The sequence below is a fragment of the Canis lupus genome, chromosome 5 (genome assembly GCF_048164855.1).
Source record: "Canis lupus baileyi chromosome 5, mCanLup2.hap1, whole genome shotgun sequence".
Lineage (NCBI taxonomy): Eukaryota > Metazoa > Chordata > Mammalia > Carnivora > Canidae > Canis > Canis lupus.
In genome coordinates this window covers 22595840-22620803 of record NC_132842.1, presented here as the reverse complement: position 1 = coordinate 22620803, position 24964 = coordinate 22595840, and the positions used below count along the sequence as shown (strand labels likewise).

Genomic DNA, 24964 nt, shown 5'->3' with positions numbered 1-24964 from the left:
GACAGAGAGGGACATGGGGGGCCAGGGGGGCAGATATGAAAATGCCAGACAGACGAGGCCAAAGCACAGAGCAGAGCCCACAGCCTGAGTCTGCCAAGGCCCTGAAAATCCTGATAATTTCCCAATCTCTATGCTTCAGTCTTCTTATCAGCAAAACTGGGTGGTCATTTATCTCCCCTTTCTTAGTAGTCTGTTGCAAATAACTTTTCTGAGCACAGAGCAATCATATGTTGTTTTGTTTTGTAGATCAAAACATAACATACAAAAACAAAACATCTAGTTTGGCCTGATATGAAGGGTAAAACTCTTCAAACATCAAGACAACCTTACTAATAAAGTTCACAATTTTGCTTAATCTCCTGTGGCCTCAGATAAGACTTGAATTCTGCACATTCCCTCCTTCTACCTCCAGGGCAGATTCTAGAACTCCCTGGTGGCCTGCAGGACTACCCTACTTCTGTGAGGTGTAAATGATGGAGGGGGAGAAATGCTCCTCAGCTCTAGCCAACAGCAACACACATCTGAAAGGACAGGGACAACCAAGCAACTGGCATCACCACCAAGGGTACTGACATGCAGCACAGCTGCATACCACAGGGCATGTCAGAGCCTGCTGTGCTTCTGGTGCCGCATGTCCCAGCTACTTAGTCCTACCCAAAGCACGAGAGCACAGAATGGTTTCTCAACCAAACAAGTACAAGTAAACAGCTGGGCTTGAGTTCTAACCCAGAGATATTTTAACCTGAGAAGGGGGCCTCCTTATCAGCTGCTATCCACAGGGCTGACGTTCAGTCAGGGTTCAGTCTAGTGTTCTTTCAGGTTAAGAGGTCCTGTGCTCCAGCCCTCAGGTCTGTTCACAAGGACAGCGATCTGTGAGGCAGCCAAGGACTCACCAGTGGATCATTAACAGGTCCCAGAGAACAAATTCTGAGCAGCGATCACTTACTGCCTGCACAGCATGGTCCTATCGGCAAGGCATCCACACACAGGGCTTCTCCTCAGGGCTCTTAGGGCTCCTGGTTTCTTCTCTTGAGCCCCTCCCTGAAATTCAAGCTGTTGTCCGTCTCCTCCTTGATGTGAAAGCCAGTCCCTTGTACAATGCTCTCCTGGTTTTCCCTTACCTGTCTGCCCAAGCAGCCTCTTCCTTCCCACTCTCTCCCACTGTTCTCCAGGAATGAGTCCCTAAGCTCTCTAAACTCTTGCCTTTGGTCACCCCACGTGGCCTTGGCCTTTCTGCTACGTGAGCCATTTCTAGAGCATATGTAGACTGTTCCCTTCTCCCCAAGCTCCAGGTCACAAACTCCAAGTGCCAACTGGTACTTCACATCTGAAGCAACATGCTTGAAGTTGAGCTCAACCTTGCTGGCTCATTCACTGAGTGCCCGTTATGGACCAGATAAGGATAGAACACTGAACAGGACAGAGCAGGCCCCTTACATTCTAGTGGAAACCAACCCAGCCAAATTTACATTGAAATTACTGTTTTCCAACAGCAACAAAGAGGACACCACACACACCATTCTTCCAGTGTCAGAAATAACCCTGTTGCCTTCCCTCAACTTCCTTATTTCGCTATCAGCCAGGCATCTTTTAAATCAATGTTATCTCTGCAATGTCCTAGCCCTCAGCCTTGATGATTGAACATTCAGTGTTTCTTTCTCATAAGTAATTGAACATTCAGTGTTTCTTTCTCATACTAAATCCTTGAGACCATCACCCATTGCCGCTGCTTTAATCCTAGTCCACGCTTTTATCCCCTAGTCTCAGGATGGAGCGCCTGGCTCTTTAGAGCCTCTGCTCCCCCTGGTCACTCTTCCCTAATCCAGCTGCAGCCTAGCCAAATCCAATACACTGTTTAATCAGATCAAGAACCACCAAGCCAAGCATCACTGAGACACCAGGATAAAATTTTACTTTCTGCCTAGTTCTTAAGGTCCCTCAAACACCTTCGCAAACCTCTGGCTCCTACACTCCAGCTTTAACCCTCTACTCTGGCAAACAAATCCACACAAACCCATACATGTTCCCATCTCCACCTCTGTTCCCGATTTCCTCCCAGGTGGAATTCCCTCATCAAAGCCAATGAAAAGCCCAGGCACTTTGCAGAGACTCAGTTCTAAGCTCACCTCACCACAAATCTTCCCATACCAATTGCTCAAGAGCCATCTTCCTCTTGTCTGGACTGATGGAGACAATTCTGCTTGTCAGCCCCCTGTACCCATGAATCTGACACTTATCATGAGATAATTTTTCCTATATATCCATGTTGTCTCCCTTCAAGAACAGATGTTCACCCCTTTGGCAGGGAAGAGACTGACTGATTTATGTCATCCCCAGAGCTCTAGCACAATACCTCAAACAGAAGGCATGAGGAGGAGAAGCAGCACACAGTGACTACATGATGCAAAAGAACCAGGAGAAGGCAGGGGCCACTGGCCCCTTGTGCCTTTGCTGCAGACCATGGGGTCAGTGACAGATCTGGGTTCACTCTCTACCGTGTGCCCAGCACCATGCTTATGTCCACTCTACAAACATATACTGAATGACGGGAGCCAACACTGAAGGATTTGAGTGTCCAAATGAAGTAGCTCCTTTCATGATGCTTTTCCTGACTCCTCATGAGGGATCCTTCCCCTCTAGCCCAACAGGACATTGTTCATGTTCTTCTTAGGCTACTGAAGTCTACTCCTATTAAAACTATACTTGGGGGCACCTGGGTCAATCAGTTGGTTGAGTGTTTCCCTCTTGGTTTTGGCTCAGGTCAGGATTTCAGTGTCATGAGACTGAGCCCCATGTCAGGCTGAGCTCAGTGGAGAGTCTGCTTGAGATTCTGTCTCTCTCTCTCTCCCTGTGCCCCTCCCCCTGACTCACAAGCATATACACTTGCACTCTCCCTCTCGTTCTCAAATAAATCTTAAGGGAAAAAAAAACAACCCTATATTTGAAGTTTTCTTATCCATCACATCAAACACACAAAGGGAAAGCCTGACTCTTATTTCTCAACTCTGGAAACATCTCAGTGTGCTTTCCACATTCTCCATCCTCATTTGATTTTGAAGGAGCCCAGAACGAGTTATTGGCAAGTCTCTTCTCTTAATACAGATCAGTATGGGGAACCAAATGTCCATTTTTCTAACTCAGAAGATTACATTCCCTCTTGAACAAGATGACCCAACAAAACACTCACCAGAAGTCCATACATTAAATGCTGAGTCTTTTGCCCCAAAAAGATAACTTAAATTGCTGTCTGGTGAGAAATACATTATTAGTCCGTTGGCTTACATAAAAATTCCCATAAAGTAATTAGTACTTCATTAATATGCTGCCTGCTAATCTGAACAAACCTCAAAGCAATTAACAGATCTCTTTAATAATTGATTACCTTAAAGTCATTGGCCTTAAAATTGCCTTAGATAGGAAAATTATACTTATCAAATAACATTTGATACATGACCATTAAGTGACTCTGAGCCTGTCTCTCTCCTACAGAAAGCAGCTTAATGAGATGTGAAGTTCAAGCACTCTTGCTTTTTCCCAGAGAAGACTGTTCTGTGATCTAACAGTGTCACCCAGTGGTAGTAGGCACAGTTTGTGTTCAGAGCAGCTGTTGTTTTTAAAAAGAAGCACTTGTCACATGTGTTTACTAAAAGGGAAAAAAGAAAACCACTTTTCTGAATTGAACAAAGGAAACTAGTATGTGTAAATTCTGGAAAACAGGGGCTGGTACAAGAAGAGAGCTACCCTATAGCCAAGGTTACTTTGAAGCCCTTTGGAACCACACAAGAGTGTACAGATCTGAAGAGAGGCACAAGTGAAGCTCCTGTGACTCAGGGGTAGTGCAGGTTTGACTTTAAATCAGTTCAGTGTTCCAAGGCTGAGCAACAGGACCGCAGTCACCCCTGCCATCTGCTTTATTGTCTATCATTTGGCCACTTCAGTTCTCAAAAGCTTAGATCTTTCAGAACAAGGAAAGAAGAACCAGCCAATTCTGTTCCAAGGCTGGCTGATTTTAAAAACTTATGAGGTGAAGTTTAATTGAAAATAATAAATTATTTAACATCCTTATCTGTAAAAAGAGAAGGCTGGACCAGATGACCCTTGAGATCCCTCACTAGTTCTAACATTCTGATAATACAGAAGAGTCCAGCTTATCTGGGGCTCTCAACCACAGAGGCTTATAGCCAAGGGCTACAGAGCTTGGCCCCATCATTCAAGCCAGATGGACTAGAGGAAGGTGCTCCCCTGATACTCCACACACATTCCACCTTGGCCTCCACTCCAACTCACCCCTGTTCCCAAGAACCATGGACTTCTCCATGTGAAATCTACAGTGAGGAGGTTTTCTGGTAGTGATACTAAATTTCCCCATAGGCAGCCACCTTTACTCCAAGTCCTCTGAAATCTCATCTGCTTGGCCTAGAGCTAGAGACATGCACATAGGAATGGAGCTTGAACCAGACTTCAATAAACCAAAACTCCAAATCCAGGGGGGGGATTTGATATCCTGATATCCTCCTTGATATCATAGTGAAGAAACACACATACACCATAGAGGGTAAATTAAAATCTATTTATTCCTCTTTGCATAAAGTCTCCTACATCAAGTATATAATTGTACCATAATTGAATATATTCAAGTCTGAATGCTAAAAATTACCCTAGGATCATGCCACAATTCATCCATTACTTCCCACCTAGTTTCTATTTACACATCTTTGTCTTCTTTATAAGTTCATAGATATTCTTCTTGCTAATTCTTGCCAAATCCCAAATACCTAGTAGTTTTATGAAGTTAATTATACTTTTCTCCTAATTCTCTTACATTCAGAAAATCACTATCTACTCTCATGGACCACTTATCAGAAGATAAATTTTTGCTGCATCCTTTCTGAAGAAATTTGTTAGCAGTCTGTGGCAAAAGGCTTTAATATGTACACACCCTGGAACTGGGTAATTTCACTTCTAAGAATTTACTCCAAGATGATAATCAGAGATTCAGACAAAAATATATTGTATAAGAACATTTATTAGGGATCGCTGGGTGACTCAGCGGTTTAGCGCCTGCCTTCAGCCCAGGGCATGATCCTGGAGTCCCTGGATAGAGTCCGACATCGGGATCCCTGCATGGAGCCTGCTTCTCCCTCTGCCTGTGTCTCTGCCTCTCTTTCTCTGTGTCTCTCATAAATAAATAAAATCTTTAGAATAAACAAATAAATAAAAATAAGAACACGTATCTATAATCTATGATAGTGAAAAAATGGAAGCCACTTAAATATTTCATACTGGGTTACGATGTGGCTTAAACATATTTTTAAACAGTAAAAGGGGAAATATTCACCATGTATCACACAGAAAAATATCAGGTTTTAAGATGGTATACCCCCTAGTTTCTAGTATGTGTGTCTGCATGTACAAAAGCTATTCAAAACACAGTACAAGGCCCAGCTGCCATCAGCACCAACAAGGAACTTGCTAAATGCAAACGCCCAGCCTCAGAGCTACTGAATCAGAACTGCTGTGGGCAGGCCCAGCAGTCCATGTTTCATGCTTACTGTGTGCCACACAATCTTTGAGGTAAGATACTGAAATTCACCCTATCAGACTGAGGCCCAGAGAAGCTGGGTAATTCAACTGAGGCCAAAAAGCTAATAAGTGGGCAGCATCACACAGCTAGCCCCAGAGTCCATACTCTTACCCACTTTGCTCTAGAGGCTCTCCAGATGAACTCATATTTCAAAGTGTGCTCCATGCTCGTTCCCTTAAATGAACAGCATGATGCATTCCACTTACTGGTTTGCCTATTTCACTGTGTTTTAGTGCTTCTGTTACAAAGCTACTGCCTGGAGTGGAGGTGTTTTGGTACGATCACTGGCACCACTGTAGACACACCTCTTGGTGAGCATCTGCTTGATATCTTTGAAGGCTATCGAAAGATCTTTAGATTGAAGTGCATGTTAAACTATCAGTCCACACTGGCAAACGCCTCAATGCCCGCCAGCAAAAGACATGGACCACGATACCAACTAAACACAGAAGGCCTGTCTACTGGCAGCTGAAATGAAGCTGTTGTGTGGCAGTCCCAGACACACACTTTACAAACTGCCTGCCTTACCAGTTTTGAAATGATGCAACTTTATATCAGTTTCTTTTACTCTTCTGGTTTCTGCATTATTTCAAAATTTGCATGTAGTACATTTTTACATTACACTATTTTATATTCACAAAATTTGAGTTTAAAAAATGACTATGCCAGATTTTATTCCCAAACTGCAAATTCCTAAGGAAAGAGGCCTCCCTCAGCACCTTTATTGCATGTTATTTTCTAGGAAGAAACACCTCAGTCATTCATGTCAGGAAACTACAAAGGGGGTGCACTGGAAGATGGGCTGATTTAGGCCTCATCACTCCTGAAAGGAAGGAAACTACACAGACTACAAAAAACATCCAGCTGGACTAGCTTTCAAAGCCCTCAAATATTCCTGCCTTCAAGAGCTGAATAATAATTCCATAAAATTTATGACTTGGCCCAACCAACCAACGAAATATTTTAAAAGAGAAGGCTATCTTTAAAAGGACTCTAGTGACAGAAACTTTAAAGGAGCACAGGGGCCATTTGTTCAACTTCCTGTTATTACAGATGAGGAAACTGAGGCCCAGGAAACTGAAAGGGCTTGGCTAAGTTCACAGAGAAAGGGACAATGCCTGGACTAGAACCAATATCTAACTGGTCCCCACTGCAGTGTTCCACACTGGCTCCTTCTCTCACTTCTGGCAACCATACTGAATTTTCTCAGTTGATGCTCTACATTTTCTACTCATTTGGCACAATCTCTAGCACCACCATTAACATTACCTCTTGATCAATAACTGAATAGCATCTTTGAAGACGCTTATATGTTTGAATTTTAAGGATACTTTAATAACAGCACCAACACTCTATCTCCTTCTATACCCTGCCAGAATTTTCTGGAAGAGTACAAATTCATTATGAGGATTTAAAAAAAAAAAAAAAAAAGCCTCAAGGCAGGAGAAAACTATTGATTTGACCTTTAAAAAGAAAAAATTTTATTTATTTAAGTAATCTCTACACCCAACTTGTGGCTCAAACTCACAACTCTATAATCATACATACACTCTTCTAAGCCAGCCAGGCACTTCTGCCCTTTTTTAAAAACCTGAGATATTAGCACTGAACAACGTTAAAAAAACAAAAAGCAAACACACAAAAAAATACCAAAAACCAGTGACTGCTCAGACACAGTAACTTCAGACATCCCCTTTAGACTCCCCACTTATGATCTTAACCCTCTGTTAAATCCTACCCTTCCTCAAGCATCAGGATTCAGGATAAAATTAAACTACTGGAGAAGTGAAAATCAGCCCTCCTGACAACTGGAGAAGACCAACATTACAAGCAGTCCCCAATGCTGCCACCAGAACATAAAGAATGCTCAGAATGAGACCCAGATGAGCCCACAATGCCGCCACCAGAAAAATGACAAGACATCCCTCTTATCTCACTAGCAGGTGTGATTGCTAACTTTTTACTAAGTGACAGCTCTAACCCTACATTCATCTCCTGCTTCCCAGATAAATATTGTTAGTATACCCCATCGCTGAACCGTGCCTGCTTCCTGACCACAGCCAACCCAGATCTGGCCCCATTCCCCCAACCCTGCCTTCAAAAGCCCCTGCTCAAGCACAATCCCAACTCTGCTTTCCAAGAGAATTTCAACGGTCTTCTGGGGTGCATTCACCTACAGCAGCAAGCTGAATGAACCACACTTGGGTCTGACCACACCTGCTCCTGGCTGTTGCTGGTGGATGGGATTCAACACACTTTTGTCTTAATAAGGTACCATTACCATGTGGCAGAGTAGAAAGAACCTCAAAAATAAAAAGCCCACAAACTGACATCACTTTTCTGGGTCGATTCCTTACTGATAAAATGACAGCCCGTAAACCTTTCACTTTCATCTCAAATCTGCTAAATTTCTGCCATATTGTGTGTCAAACAGATTTGTTTCTATGGAAGAGCGTGAGCTGGCTTCCACTCGCTCAACTTACCCTTCCACTGATAACAGTTTGTCTAGAAAATTTCATTTTTCACACTCAAAAAAAAAAAAAAAAAGTGTGTGATGGAGGAGGGGAGAACTTCATACCAAAAACAGTGGTTACAATTACGTGTTATTTTCCGAATGGTTAAAATGTCTCGTAATTATAAGAGTATCAGTTGACTTTTATTTGATTTCTGCTTTCACGATGAACATGGGGCTCTGTCTCCGTCTGGTTCTTCAGAAGACTGTGTGCCTCTAACTAAGCCCCGGAGAGCAGCCATTTACACAGCCCAGGTACTTTTAATTAAGGTTTGTTCTCCCCCTCACTCCTCTCCGGTTCCCTCCTGGGCTTTCTGTGAGCAGCAGCATCCGCCGGTCTTGTTTTGGAAGAGGCCGAAACCGAGACAGGAAGGGGCCGCCGCTGGGGGCCGCCATGTCCCCGGCTAGGGTGAGTCGGCTCAGGCCCCGAGGGTGCGGGTGCGGGTGCGTGTGCGGGGAGACGCGGTCCCCGGGGCCCAGCTCCCAGCGAGCTGAGCCCTGAGCCCTGAGCCGGTGTGATATCCAGGCCTCAGAGGCGTTCCCCGCACTCCTCCTTCCGACTCCAGGTGCTCCGTGAGAGGACGCCGAGGCACGCGGACCGCTCAAACCACAGGCCCTCGGGGTTAACTCACACAGGAAGCCGGCGCGGACCGTCCAGGGCGGCCTCGGGGCTCGGGGGTGTTACCAGGGACCGCGGCTGTCGCGGCTCGGCCCCGCCTTGGCCGCCCCATACCGCAGCTCCTCCCAGGAGTCGCCCCTGCCGTCTGGGGGAAGTCACTCCCAGGAGCCCCCGGGGCTGCCTCTTGCATCTGATTGGTCAGAACTACGTCATGTGCTCGGCGGACACACAAAGGAAGCTGGGAAAGTCAGCAGCCCGCAGCCCAGAGCAGGGGCCGTCGGGCAGAGGCCGTCCGTCTCTCCCGCCACCCCGATTCGTCCGGTAGAGCCCTAGTCCCCAGTGTAATGGCACCTGGGGCTGACTGGAGGAGGTCACCGCGGCGGGCACCCTGTGAGGCCAGTGGGCGAGAAGGCAGCCGCCTGCAAGCTGGGAAGGGCGTCGTCCTCCTCGTGGACCGCCAGCCTCTGGAACTGTGCGAGGGACACGGCTGGGCTGTCCCGTAAGGCGCCCAGCCTAGGGTACTTTGCCATGGTGGCCGGAGCGGACCGCCACGTACCCGCGAGGCACCTGCCTTCAAGGGCACTCTAGCCTCCCGACAAGAGGCTTGCTGGGCCCTCTGGGAGAGGTCCTTTAGCCACTCCGGACCCGGGCTCCAAAGCTGAACGGGAAACCCCAGCAACAATAATGTCTTGGAAGCGTATAGTCCTTGCAGCACGGGTAGTAAAGCTGCAACAAGCAACAAAGACAGGAGGCCTTTAATGGAAACCCGTTTATCCTTAGCTTTTCTTTTCCATCTACACAAAACCTCCCTTTCTACACACGGGGGGGGGGGGGGGGGGGGGAGGGGTTGGAGGGGAGAGTTTGGCAAGAGTTCAAGTGTAAACACATGTGTTGGGGATGTGGAGCCTGAAACAAGGGAGTCAACGACCCCGACTGGTTACTTTCTCGGCTTGAACTCTGCACATTTATCCAGTTCCCTCCGGACCCCTGTCATTCTAAGACCGCGGACCTTGCTATTTCTCAGAGCTGTCGTGCAGAGTCACAGGAAAACAAAACACGGTGTCCCCAGCTCCAGGATGCATCTAATTTCCCACAAGCCATTACTTCAGCCACCCATCTCACAGGCACACCCAGTCTCCGGCGGAGCTACACTGAAGCCTTGACTATCTCTCTGTATGATAACAGGCAGAGAGAAACTTTCAAAACGAGCTTGGGGGGAAAAAGAACAGCAACCAACCTGGCAAACTAGGAACACAGGAAAATGAAAGCCTAAGAACAAGCAGCCTGCATTCAAATGAGATCTCAGGTGCCATAATGTCTTAAAAAAAAAAAAAAAGTGTAATGGCCCTTATTCTTACTGGAATAGGAAGGAAGCTCGCTGATTTGGAAAATATTCAAGGTTTCAAAAATGCAAACATATTTCTGGAGTGGAGGCCTTAGAGAAATAATCACTTACTTTTAGCAGTGAGGAATAGATACGTGAGTCATAATCCAGATCCTATAGTAGTTGAGAGATTTCATTCATTCCCATTCAAACAGGATGCTTTTAAGACCGATTTATAACCATTGCAATAGTCTCCTATTTACTTTATAGCTTCCACTCTAAGTAAATTCCTTCTTAAAGTGAATCACTCCTTCTTCCTCCTATGCAAGCATGCAAGACTCAAACCATCTACCACTGTGTCTATAGCCCTCATGGCCTCAGTCATCAGGATGAGGACTTATGCCCCAAGTCTCAACATATCCTCCATCAGGCTACTTATTCTGGCATTTCAATCAGATCTGTTACTACCTAATAGTACTAGTCAAATGACGTTTTCTCCAATGTTGCCATACCATCAGGCCACTTAAATTCTATAGCTGCAATAGTGATAAAGAACAGGATAGGCTGGTAACAGTAAACACACTGCCCAATGCTTGTTCCATATAAAATGGAGAATTCTGCTTCTCTCACCCTGCAGTTACCGAAGTTTTAATGTTTTCACTTCTCTTGTTGCTAGAGGATTCATTACTCAAGAACTCGACATCCAGAAACTTCTCATCAGTTTTGACTTCTCTCATATCTCCTGTCAAAAAGTTCAGAACTTTAACAGTATCTGTTTTAAAACCCACACAAGTAGTAGCTACTGTAATTTAATTAAATGAAAAGGGGAAGGGCAAATGACTTGTCAACACATTCACAATGAAAAGTTGTCTTTTACTTACAGCTGGTTATAAAGGAAATCATTAATTGCTTCCAGAAGAACAATTATAAAATCATTCTCTAACAAGAAACTACACCATGATGGCTATTTCTCTTATTCCTTTAAAAAAAAAAATCTGAAAAGCTTAATAGGAACAGTTTTACCTATTTACATAAAGTATTCAAAATTAAAAGGCAATTATGAAAAAATGAGACAATTCTTTAAAAAAATTTTCAAGGCAATTCAGGGCTCGAAAAAATCTAGAAATAAGTATTCTTTAGTTTGTAATCTTACAAATGTCAAATTGAACAAGATTCCAAGTATTTGGGAGTGAAGTTTATCTCTGATTTAAAAATTCAGTTTATAGTACAAAATCTACAAACACAATGGTACACACGACATGGTAATTAAGTAGGACATTAACAACTTTATTTCCCTAATTTCATCCGTGACTCTTTGGAATTAAAGTCCTAAGCCTTCTTTCCTCTTTATAAAATATATTAGTTCTAGAAAAGATTTGTTGCCATTCCTAAATATCCTTATACCCATAGCAATACACACAAAAAAATGTTAAAGACGGTTATAAGTACTTTCCTTCTATGCACCATAAGACTTGCTCTAAAATTGGTAAGCTTTCTAAAATACCTCAAATCAATGGCTTTCAAACTTGTGTCTGAAATCCTCTTTGCACTCAGTGACCGAATACACACCCACACTAAAATTAGCTGAGGCAGAAGTTTCCAGAAGCAATATGCCACCTTTACTACATGCTATACACTCTAATATTTGCATTGTCTTTTTTTTTTTTTTGTAATGCTGGTCGTGACCCACTAAATTGATTTCATGACCCATTAATGGATGTAGCTTAAGAAATCATGCCCTGAATCATTTACTCATTAAACTTGCCACAATAACTTAGCAGCACTCTGAAGCAACAAGAGAAGGCACCTGAAAACTTCCAACAGCAATGTAAATTGGATGAGCTGCCGTATGCCAACTGTCATCATCTCTCCCAAATAGAAAACACTTAAAATCCGTTACCTTTTAAAAGTTTTATTTGGGTTAGTATGGGTAATACTAAAGTCATCACCTCTCTCCCACCTAATCTTTAAACTACCCTAACTACAATCATTAAAGAATAACCTCAAATCCTTCCAGCTGTGTGTGAATGAGTAAAGGAATACAAATTAAAAGATTACCTAGAGAATTCTGTTGATAGGTAAGTTTTTTCTCTCTGCTTATGGTAGAAGGTAGGGAATAGAGAAGACTGAGGAAGTATTGTATTTTCTCCTCTTAAAATATTTTTTATAGACTTTATTTTTTTAAAGATTTTATTTGAGAGAGAGTGTGTGCACACATGCGAGAGCATGAATGGACAGAGGAAGAAGCAGACTTCCCACTGAGCACAGTGCCTGACAACTTTTGCCAAACCCAGGACACTGAGATCATGAGCTAAGCTGAAGGCACACACAATTGACTGAGCCACCTAGGCACCCCTCCCCTTCTTAAAATATTGTTAAAAAGCAGTTTTCATAATTTCTCTACCCACAAATAAAATTATAGATACAGTACATCAATATTTAAAACTTGAGTGGCATTTGCCTATTTTTAAAAAAATGACAGTGCAACTCAGCTCATGTTTCTTAACACCAAAATAATAATTCTGTTTGCATAATCTTGTAAGAAGCAGAACAAAATTCCATAAGGGAAGCTAAAGTTAACAGTAAGAGGAAGGGCTCTCATCCCAGGTATCTGGAACCAAGGATAGGCCCTTTAGCCCCACCACCCAGGAAACTGTGTAGAATATGTAAGGGAGAAAATAAAATTGACCCATTTTTCTTCCTGGTCAACAGAGGTAAGGCTACAGTAAGGGCAGAATGGAACAGTAGAGGAGCTTAAGCTTTAGTACCTGAGAAACTTAAACACAGCTCTAAGCACACATTAGCTGTATGACCTTAGTTCAATCATAAAAACACTTAAAAGATAGCACTCAATAAATATTAGCTGTGGGCAAGGACCCACCAACTCACTGAATTTTCACAACACCCTGAGGTAGGTTGAGGGACACAAAGGGACTAGGAAACTCATCCAACTGCAGACAGTTAGTCATAAGAAGGCCAGAGTTCAAACACAGCCCAACTCATCCCAAAACCTTTGTGATGGTTGTCTTCTGAGCCCTGGTTTCCTTATCATTCCCTCTCAGGGCTGCTATATGGATTAACACCTTTATCTGGCCTGTCAGATAAAGACTCATCACCAGCAGGATCCAGTGACAGCTGCCACCAGCACAGGGCACAGACTGTCTCAGGTAAGCTGACTTCACCTGTTCAGTCACAAACTTTGATCTCTTCTTCTACTCTCTCACTGCCCCACCCCTCAAACACACCTCCCCCACAAATACCTTTCACTGACCTCAGGAAATATGTACCAGAGGTAGAGCAGTATAACCCCTGTGAGTATATTTACCAAAGGAAGGAAGGGAGGTATGTAATGTTTGTAAGACAGGGCAAAGTAGTCAGGCCTAACTCAAAGCCAAGACAATGAGAGCAGAGAGCTACAGAGGACTCAGCGCAGTGGCAGGAGTGTGCCAGAACGATCATCAGGGTAATGCTCATTTACCGAGCAAGGAAGATCTCTACCACCAACAGCACGAAGACAGGAGGGAGCCTCAGTGGGCAGTGCCAGAGTGGGATGGACTGGGCCAGTTGTGCAGTTGTGGCGGGGGGGGGGGGGGGGGGGGGGGTGGCGCTGGCAGAAATCCGAGGGCAGGGCCTCAAATATGCCAGGAATTCTGCTGAGGGCAATAAACCACCTTACAATGCAAAGCAGGATTGCATTAACATCAGTTTTGGAAACAGGAAGTACTAGTATCAAGTAGCTAATAAGTGTTGACAGAAGTTTTCAAAATAGAGTTACATTCTCCCTTTCTTTCCTGTCCATATGCATTGGCAAATGCCATCCGCTCCATTTCCTCACAAGAAAAGTGGGTAAACAGAGGCAGACTCACAGGCTCAATGGGCCTGTGGACCTCAATGGACCACTCAATGGACCTAACCAAAACACATCAATCAAGTTTCCAAGTTGCTGAAAGATATGCCAGTAATACACCATCACCCACTTACTGATTCAGGCCATTTTTTAACACAAAGATCGAGTAACTGTGTATGTACGCTCCTATGGTGTAACAAGGGAGCAACCAATGTCAGAACTCAATCATTAGTTGTTGTAGCAACAGCAGACAACAATGCCTGCTCAGATTGGTAGTTAGAAATTTACCTGTTTCACATTATACATCTATCACTACTTACTATAAAAACCACCTTCTGAGTATTAGGTTATCACTAGCTTGCCATACCAAGAGGGAATATAACCAAGGAGCCTGACTTGGAGGAAAAAAAAAAAAAAAAAGCACTGAAAGGTATAAATGACATAAATTGAATTTATGAATGTTCAGAAAATAAGACATTTTTACTATAAAGCCATTTAATAACCTCAAGAGATACATTGTTTTCAAACTTTGGAAAAAAATTAACGATGAAACTAACTGCCAGATTACTATTATCTAACAAAAGCAGTTTACAAATACATCTATTATGTTAATTAAATGAAGTACTGATGACACTGTGAGCTTAGAACCATTAATGTCACTCCTACTGAAATTATCATTTAATGCCTGATTATAAAATAAACACAAAGTATCCTAGACTTTATTTGTCTTTAGTTTTATTTTGCCTTTTGTGCTTTTTTTAAAAATAAATTCTGTTTCCACTTCATTAGTAAGAAACAAATTTTGTTTTCTCTTAAAATGGTTCACTGCAGAGATAAGAAAGATTTGACTCCAGGACTTGGAAAAATTGGACATTATTATCCTCATTACATCTGTTACTGACCCTTTCCTTTATAATTACCTAAACACTCTTTGTCAGAGGGCACAAGCTCAAGCAAGTGCCTGGTCCCATTCCCAAGTCTGTCACCCCAAAGGCTTGTGCATTCAGAAAATGATCATGTCCCTTTGGGTCAGTTTCCTCACCTGTGAGCCCCAACCCAGATCAGAGGTTCTCAGTAGTCAGGACAGTGTGATCTAAACCTGAGACTTACACACACACACACACACACACTCAGTGCTGGGCAACAAAGTCAGGCTCCATGAGACAGGTCTTTCAAAGCCACACACACTCCCCCATCCCCCGAAAAATGAGAAATGTGAGAAATCTGCTCTTTACCTATATCTGCAGCTATAATACAATTAATAGGGTGACCCCTAAAATACCTATGACCCATAAGGAATGCATATTAAAGCTTGAGTATGAAATGCAGCCCCTCATTGCCACCTTGGGGCTTTCAACAGTCAGAGGTGATCTGGCAGCAAGAGAAAGCAAACTGCAGTAACACAGCATTACATTCTCCTTTTTCAATACTCAATGTAAACAAACAGTAACCACAAAACACGACTTGATTAATAACAATTATTTGAAAATGGCCTTCCTAAGAGTCCTTCCCTGTCATCAGAACTGACAGATTTGAAAGTCAGTAATTTGATATCAGAGATCTACAATCAAGGAGTCCACAATTACTCCTCTCCAAGCACAGATCTACAAGTGCTGATCACAGAGTTTCTGCATTGTTCTGGCTCAGCCAGGATGCTGTGACTGAAGAAGGAAACACACCAGTCAGCGCTCTGCAGGCCAGACAGCAGCCTGAGCACAAAATTCTCACCCATCGCAGTCCTGATTCAGAGTTCTGCTCTTGACACAATGGAGCTGTACAGGACCTCTGACTTGATTAGCAACCCACCATGTGTTCTTCTCGATGGGAATCTACAGACTGTGTCTGGGCCGCAGCCACCAGCCTGGCTTCACTGGCAACAATGCAGTTTCAGGGGAAAATCTGCGAAGGCCACTCTGGCACTGCCACTTCTCAGACATACTCAGATACCAACAGTTCCATAGCTAAAAAAGCAGTGCCAACATTTTCATTATTAAAAAGAAAAACGTCAAAGCGGGACACCTGCTCTAAGAATGGACCTTCTTCCCAGGCAATTATCTTAAAAGGTAAATTAGGTCAAGTCCCTGGCACAGTAGCTTCTCTGAACCCCTGGCAGTGGCCCTCACATTCCCTACCACATTGGACATGGGCCTACGCCAAGCTCTTCCCTCACCTTGCTCCATGCACTCCAGCCACACTACCCATCCTTCATTTCTTACCCAGCTGAGTCTTCGCATAGGCCATTACCCCAACCCTAGAGAATGCCCTCTCAACCCTTCCCCAAACTCTCCTTATATGCTGGCTCATCCTTGCCCTTTTTATCTGTACCTAAACATCATCTTTCCAGAGCGCCCCACCTAACAGGTCGCTCTACCGTCAGTCTTTGCCCTAACCAATGGGGGAGCTTGCGTCTCCCTCTCACAATCTGGAACTCTTTATATATTGCTAGATATGTTATTTGATCATCTCCCCTCTAGATACAGAGCTACCTAAGGGCCACAGCCATTTCTCTTGTAACCACTGTATCTCCAGGGCTAAAAAATATACTAAATGCTCAATTATCATTTGTTAAGATGATTCAATATCTCAATAAATTTTGCATGGAGAAAAGATGCAGCCCATAAACATTTTTATTTGTTCTAAATTGGTCAGGGTGGAAAAAAAAGTTATTCACTGGTATTGAGATAAATTAATTTCTACTCTATTTCTCCCACCTGTGGTTGGGTCTGTGCTCTACTGCAATTTCCTGATTAAAATGAGATTTTGAAAAAAAAAATTTGAAATTTGTAATAGGAACTATATTATCAGTGATGGTTGGGTCTCAGGTAATCTATAGAAATACTCCTCCTACTAGCTTCCACTTATTCAGTGCTTACTATGTTCCAGGCACCGTTCAAACACTGGGTAGTTCATCTTACGTAACCTCCAAGACAGTTCCATGAGAGAGGTATTCTCATGCCTACTGACAGAGTAGGAGCAGATGCACAGAGACTTAGCAACTAGCTCAAGGTCATGCTGCAGGAAGAGGTGGGTTGGTTGGGTGGGGCGCTGTGAGACCTGGCCTCCTCACTACTGCCCCATCTTTTTTTTTTTTTTAAAGATTTTATTTATTTATTTTCGAGAGAGAGAGAGAGAGAGAGAGAGGCAGAGTCACAGGCAGAGTGAGAAGCAGGCTCCATGCAGGCAACCTGATGTGGGACTCGATCCTGGGACTCCACAATCACGCCCTGGGCAGAAGGCAGGCGCTAAACCATTGAGCCACCCAGGGATCCCTGCCCCATCTTCTATCCCTCCTAGAGCAGTCCACTCCTGGGGGAAAGAGAGACAAGGTAGAACTTTCTCTTTTCATTTTGGAACCAGGCCATTTTTTGTTGTTGTTTTCTGGGGTAAAAAAAAAACAAAAACTCATCTTGTGACCCACTTGGCCTCAGTCCAGCTGATTCTATCCTAATTCCTCCAGCTAGCCTCCCCTATTCCCAGTGTCTCCTACTTCCCTGACCTGCTCCTTCATGCATCTCTATGCTTTGGAATTCATCACACAGTCCATAACTACTTTCTGCCCCAGCCTGTGCAAGTGTGTGAGTGCTAAGTGTGCCCACAATCACATGTGCATATGCAAATCCCTTTCCAAACTCCAACTTGTTCTCTCTAGCTTTTAGAAGTCGGAAGGTAAATAAGTCACCTAAACTATTCATTCTGAGGTATAAGACGAGGTAACAAAAAACTCCTTGACCTTCCTAGAGATGCTAAAATACATAACATAAAAGGTTACGTGTTCACCAAGTACAGTTTGAATTATTACAGAGCCTGAAAATGACCAAAATTAGGTGGCAACTTCAAGAAGTGTCCAGGATGATAATTAAATCAAGTGGCCAACTGGCAACCACTCACCTGACGGTGATTTTTCCTATCTATGATTCCCTGTTTCCAAATCCAGAGTCCAGGCTGCTCATAACTATATTTCTGGAGAACACACAGGGAGGAATGGAAAATTGATGTGTGGAAAGAACACTGAACAGAGGATTCTAACTCCAGTGTTTGCAGCTGGAGGCCGCCTACACTTTGTTGCTGAATTTTTAAAAACACTTCAACACCTTAATAATATGTGTTGCCAGGTATAATAAAAGTGTACCCAAAGCGCTTGGATTCTTAAGCTGCCAAGAGCTAAACGTGAAAGGAAGCCTGAAGTAGCAGATGAAGATGTAGGAGAGAAAAAACCCTTCAACTACTGAGTTTTGTATGGCTCCCATTAGAGAGTAGCAAAATAACGCATCCCCCAATAGGCCACGCTGACTCCTTATTTACATGTGAACCACCTGAACTACCAGGACCTCCATTTTCCTTCAAACACTCCACAACTGTGGTTTACAACCCTGGCTTGCACATTAGAATCATCCCGGAACTTCAAAACACAATTCCAGGGTCTGCTCCATTAGAGAACCACGAAAGGAGAATCAACCATGATCAGCCACTCGTCGTCCAATAGGGCCTGTCCCAACATGTAACCATGTAAAGAGGGAGGGCTGGTCAGGATTCCAAGAACCAACTAGTCCTCGAGTCTCCTCTTCCTTCCCCTCCAAGACCAACCACCTGAACCTACTATCCATCCATCCATCCACCCGTCCCTGAGCACCTCTTGTGCCAGCACTGTGTACCAGAGACACGTAGCCGACTACACTGGCAGACCTGCCCTCAAGGACCTTCCATCTAGTGAAATCACACCAGGGAGATTTAAGTTAACCTATTAAAAAAAAAAAAAAAAAAAAAAAAGGGCAGCTAAAAAGGTTCCCCCGGTTTCCAGCAGTTTCATTGAACTGAAGTCCTTTTAAACCACAGCTTCTCATTCGGTCCTCAGAAAAGTGTTTTGTTGCATTGTGCTGTGCTTCAGCTGGCAGGCCAGGCACTACCCAATGGATTGCTCTACTCAATGGCTGGATCCAGACAATCAAACACTATTTCCTCAGTGCCCCTGACTGCGCCCACATCCTCAGGATGACTGGAATGTTCCGAAGTCAAGTTTGTCCCATTACCATGCTGGGTCTCATATGTTCTCTTTTTCTCATGGTCTATCACAGGCTTGGGGACATATAAAAGACCTCCAAAAATCCCTCTCAAAGAGTATTTAGTCTTTTTGTAAAAACTAAACTAAGATATATAACATATTAATATTACATACTGATTCAGAACTAAACTGTGGAAGGAGTAGGGAATATCGATTACTTAGGGTGTGAGCACTCCATTGAAGCAAGCTCTGAAAGAAGGGTTTGGCCAGGCATAGTCAGCAGTGACCAAGCAAGGTATTTTAAGGATCACCATGAGCCCAGGGATGAGATAAATAATGGAGACATCAGCCTGACTGAATCAAGGAGGACTCATCAGGTCAGCGCAGGAAAGGCTATATACAGGTAGGAACAGTTCAACACGGGGCACTGAATCAGATGCGGTCCTATGACCCTGTAAAGACATGGCCCTGAGAAGGAAAGGAGTAAAGCACAGATGGAAACTGTCTTAGGCACATGGATAAGACAGCTGTCATTAACTCTGATTCAGCCTATAATGAATATCTGACACACCAGTTATTTTCAACAAGAATGTCATCAAAGTGGTTCAGAACACTTCCATTCCTACTATTAAAAAATCAAGCCAAAGTATGCCAGAGTCCAAATATTTACAAATTAGAAAATCAAACACCGACCTCCTGAGCTTTTTCGTGCCCCATCTTCACCATCTGCAGAGCACACTTGGTGTTCTGGGAACCACTGAGAGACACAGACATGAACAAACAACTATCTGGCCATCCATGTGTAATTTTGTTCCGTGACATGTGACCATCAACTGTGTGTCAGGCACGGTGTTTGGCACAGTTCGAATCAAGGTCTAACAACAGCAAGCCTTTCATCCCGGTCTTTCAAAGGAGGTATATAATACCTGGAAAGCAAATACAATCTGTTCATAGCAGTCCACAACAGAGATTCTGGTGAGTTCATTCTTCCATTCATTCACCAAGTATTTATTTCATGTCCATGAAGTAAAACCAGACACTATTCCATACAGTGTGGAAGTGGCAGCAAAGGACACAAAGCCCCGCCCTGATGAAGCCTACATGGAACAGTGGGGTGGGCAGGCAGGCAGCCGGCAAGCAAATAGAAAGGTTGCATTTATCAGACAGGAAGTAAGTACTATGGAAAACACACACAGGTAAGGAAATAGGTAGTGTTATTCTGGATATTTGGGGAAGACTGCATTGAGAGAGCAGACACTTGAGTGATATTTGAGCAAAGAGCCAAATGAAGTGAGAGAGCAAGCCAACCTGCTCTGTGGGGCCAGAGTTCCACTCCAGGCACAGGCAGAGTTATGGGCAGGTGCAGGTGCAGAAGCTGAGATGAGACAGCCAGGAGGCCTGGGTACAGCACAGGTAGCAGGAGTGGCACAGGGTGAGTTGGGAGAGTGGTCAGGAACAAGATTATGGCAACAATACCACAGGCAGGCAGCAGTACAGCACCCCTGCAGTTTACAAAGTTTATGGTCATGGTAATACAGTAATAATAACAGTCTTCATTACTTCCTTAGAAGCTACAGATCCTTCCAAGTCTGGTCTGTTACACAAAAGATGAAGACGGATCTGAGAAATAAATTCAATGCAAAGAGCAGTTTCAATAATAAAATGAAGAAAAAAGCATTAGGTATATTTAGAGCATTCCCCAGCCTCCAAAATGTTCAACTCAAAAATCTGATGGAAATCAGAATACTTCTAATTTAATGATGGCTTTAACCATTAGGGATGCCCACAAGTAGAACATTCTCAGCTGTTTTATAGGCAGAGGATAGAATGGTCTTTTAATGTAAAACAGTATCAGAATAGGCACTGACATAGTTTCCCATCACAGTTTATACTTCAAAGTGAGCTGTGCCTTAGTAAACAGTCTTGGGAGAGATTGCAAACACTGCATGTCACTAACATATTACCTAAAGCCACAGAACTGTATGCTCAGCTGGAAATATCAAAGGGCTGTTCTCATCTTTAAGATGAGAAGTGGAGGATGCAAAGCTGCTAATTTCCTGCTTTGTGGATGTGTTGTAGCTTCTGTAGACATCTTAATAATCACTTAATTATATCATAAGGAACATAAAACAAAACAAAACAAAAATGCCAACAGGATGAGGTCTTCCATTTTCAGAAAAAAAAAAAATCAGCAGATTTGGATTCCTGTCCACAGACTGAGGACAAAAGCCTTAAAGCAGCAATATTTTAGGACAATACTATTTCAGGGACATAATAGTGAGTAAACATCCTTTCTAAATCCAGGGGTAAGCAGGGAACTAATCCCTAGACGTGGGCTGCCCTCTACATTTCTATAAAGCCACTTCAACTGCTAGCCATAAAACCATAAAGACAAATGTGACAGACACAACAGTGACAAACTACTCAGAGGCAGTAAATGAGAGGTTAATTACATGCTGATTTCTAGGATATTTCTCAACTCCGTTCTATCACCTAGGACAAGATCCTTTTGCCATTCTACTTAGATAGAAATAGAACTTGCCTGGGGTGCAACAGAAATGAGAAAAAACAAATTATGTCCCTGCTGTATAAAGTTCAACAACTAATATTTTTCTTGAATAATTCCTGAATAAAGTTTCTCTTATAAACCAATTAATTTCCACTGAAATAAAGAGGAAAAGTTCTGAGGCTTAGAACAGCCAAAGAGGTTACACTGGTCTGTTAAATAAATAAAACTTAACGGGGAGAAATAGATCCTGCTACCACTCCAACTGGAAATACCAGCGTGGTTCTTATAAAAGGTGGCTTATGAATGAGGGAAATAGCTTAATAGACGTATTTATTCTCATTTTTAAAAATCTTATTTTCCCTTGGTTTTAGAAGCAACGTGCGGATTGTAGAAAATTTGGAAAATACAGAAAAGTATAAAGAAAATGAAATATCATCCATGAACACATCCCTAAACATATCCTTATTTTGCTATATTTTCCTTTCAATTAATACAAACACACACACTCTTCATTCTTCAGCAAAATCAGGATGAGACAACTTATTCCATTGATAAACATTTTATCTGTGATAAAATACTTTTTAAATATGGTTGCATAATATTCCATTACACAGATGTGTGGTAACTGACTTAACCACCCCCCCTTCCTGTTCTATTCACAATGCAAGATAAATTAATGAATTATAAGGTAACAGATTTGGTAAAAGATCTGTATTATGGTTTCAGAATCTACATTATACCTAACCTTTAAAAAACTACTACTAGTTATGTTTTAGTGTAGTATCAAAGAAGAATACCCACAATTATCTGAAAAGGTTATTTCAAGACTCCTACCTTTCACAATTACACATCTGTGCAAGACTAAATTTTCTGCACACTTCCACCCAACTCATTTACAGACCGCAGGGCAAAGCGGACCAGAGAACCCACTTATTTTTTTTAAAGCTGTTATGAAACAGACTGCAAACAATGTGAAACAGTGCCACTCTTCTCACTAAATGTTTTTTGGGGGGTTGGAAAATACTTATTTTTCATTAAAAAAAATAATTGTTAGAGACTGCCACAAATGTAAAATGATGTCGTTCCTGTCACTACTTTTTTTGTTCCAGAAAAGTTATTTTCATTACTAATGGTCTTTTTGTTAAATGTTAACGAGTATATTGTCATTTTTAAGTACGTTTTTTAAATTTTTTGAGTTTTAAGGTCTAATATAGTAAATATCAATACACATTACAATAGAAAAAGTTCTTTGGAGGTCCTCAAACACCTTTTAACAGCACAAAAGGGTCCTGACATCAAGAAGTTTAAGAATCCAAGGGATCCCTGGGTGGTTCAGCGGTTTAGCACCTGCCTTTGGCCCAGGGCGTGATCTTGGAGTCCCGAGATCGAGTCCCGTGTTGGGCTCCCTGCATGGAGCCTGCTTCTCCCTCTGCCTGTGTCTCTGCCTGTGTGTGTGTCTTTCATGAATAAATAAACTAAAATCTTAAAAAAAAAAAAAAGAATCCAGGGCTGTAGAATGAAGGATCTCTTTAACAAGTAAGCCCATGTATTATTTTGTTTGCTTGTGACTGATTTCTGCTTAAAATGAGATTGCTCCATGACCTTTGAGAGATTCGTCGTGTCTGCACTGAGTGGAATTCTTCCTCTCCTGGCCCACATTGAGTCTCTAAATAACTAGGCTCCCAAATACTTAATCCATTTCAGCATTGTATTGCCAAATATTTTCTTAAAGCAGATAGTGCAAAGAAAACAGAACTCCAGAAAGAGATATAGATCTCTAACGACAATTACTTCTCCACTTGCTGGTTAAACACAATAAAACAAAAAATTATCAAAATACATCTGAGGTAAGAGCAGAGTGATTCAGATGATGATGCCTAAGACACAGTCATCAACTGTTTTTACTTCCTCTTACAGAATTACAAAAGCAATTCTGTGAATTGTAGAGACCAAATTATACACACATACACCCTTCTAACCAATAGTGCCCAGAACTCCATGGAAATAAGAAAATATCCACTTAGTTTCTATTACAATGTTACTTTCTAATCAACAACAATCTAAAGTCCCAAAACTATTCTAGCATTACAGATATTCCTAGTATCTAAAGAACTGCAATGCTACTCTCCCATTGTCCTGGTCTTCCATAACATTCGGTTTCTATAAAGAAAATGATCCCACTTCAAAAAATCAGGTTGAATATAAAAAAGCCTTTCATTAGAATATATATTTATCCAGTGTGTAGCAAATGCCCAGCACACATCAACACCAAGAATAAAGCAGTGAACAAAACAAAGCCCCTGGTCTCATGAGGTTAATATGCTAACTAATGAAGCAGCAGCGAAGTGCATTGGGTTTTAAGAGAAGCAGCCTGGGAAACCCTGAGAACAGGCCACCAGGATGATCTTCGGGATGAAATACAGGTCCAGCAACCAGCCCTCTGTAGACATGCGGCAGTGCAGATCTTGAGCATAAGTTTAAGATTAATCAGAAAAAGGAAAGAGCTCGAGAGCAGGGGTGTATATGTATTGAAGTCAAAACTCACCTGGGGAGACAGTGAAGCCAGACACCAAAATGGAAAACACTGAGAGGAGAAACGAATTTGGTGGATCAGAGAACATAAGAAGAGTTTTAAGATATGCTGCATTTTTGATGCTCATAATGCATGTTAGTGGACATATAAAGGAGGCACTGAGCATAAGTGCTCAAGCTGGGGAGTCAGATATAGGCTAGATACACAGACTTGGGAACCAAAAACCCACAGGATGGGTAAAGTGGAAGAGCCAATGAGGGAGACTGAAGGGGAGTATTCAGGAAAAGAAGGGAATCCAGGAGAGAGCAAGGTCTCAGAAGCTCAGAGACAGGTTGCACAGAGGCACACCTTCTCAGCAGTAGTAATCTCTGTCAAGCAAAAACTGTGAAGTGGTCAATCAAGAACACAAGGAAACACCCCCTGGACTTCACAACTGGGAGAACAGCTTTTCTGCGAGGCTGGCTCTGCATGCCTGGGCCCCAGACTTGCCTTAATGCTTTGCTGTCACCGTCTTGAAATTCTTAATAATTTTTGAACAAGGAGCCTCACATTTTCATGCTTAAAATGAGCACTGAACTCTGAACACTATATAGCTAATTTTGCCTTTGAGATCCATTTCAGTGAAGTAGTAGGGATTATAAAAAGAATATAGTAGTTTGGGGGAGTGAACAGAAGAGAGCCACCTGAGACATGTGGTGTGTGGTGGACACACTAGGGTGGCCCACACTAACCTCTCCTGGTATAATCCCTTCCCTCTGGGTGGGGGCAGGACCTGTGAGTCACCTTTAACCCACACAATACAGCGAAGGCGATGGGATATCACTTCCATGATTATGTCTTGCTGGAGTCTCTCTCTTGCCAGCTGTGAGGAGCTGCCATGAAGTCAGCGGAGCCCCAGGTGACATGGAAGTGCAAGAGAGACCTCTAGGAACAGAGGGCAACTTAATGCAACTTAATGACTGGCAAGGAAATGAATTCTGCCAACAACCTCAGTGAGCTTAAAAGCAATTCTTCCCCAGTTCAGCCTCTGATGAGAC

At 42.8% G+C, this 24964-nt stretch overlaps 1 protein-coding gene across 5 annotated transcripts in view; it reads right to left on the bottom strand.

The window, feature by feature from the left end:
- Window positions 1-24964, bottom strand: part of FAM107B (family with sequence similarity 107 member B) — a 70940-nt gene that overhangs the window by 21246 nt on the left and 24730 nt on the right. The window contains exon 1 of one of the 5 annotated variants that reach the window (XM_072825729.1): window positions 8729-8878. The exons of 3 other annotated variants lie outside the window; for them this stretch is intronic. The gene's annotated coding sequence lies outside the window, so the exon portion shown is untranslated. Of the gene's footprint in view, window positions 1-8162; window positions 8678-8728; window positions 8879-24964 lie in introns of those variants that run through there. One more of the 5 variants, XM_072825731.1, reaches the window with a different exon arrangement.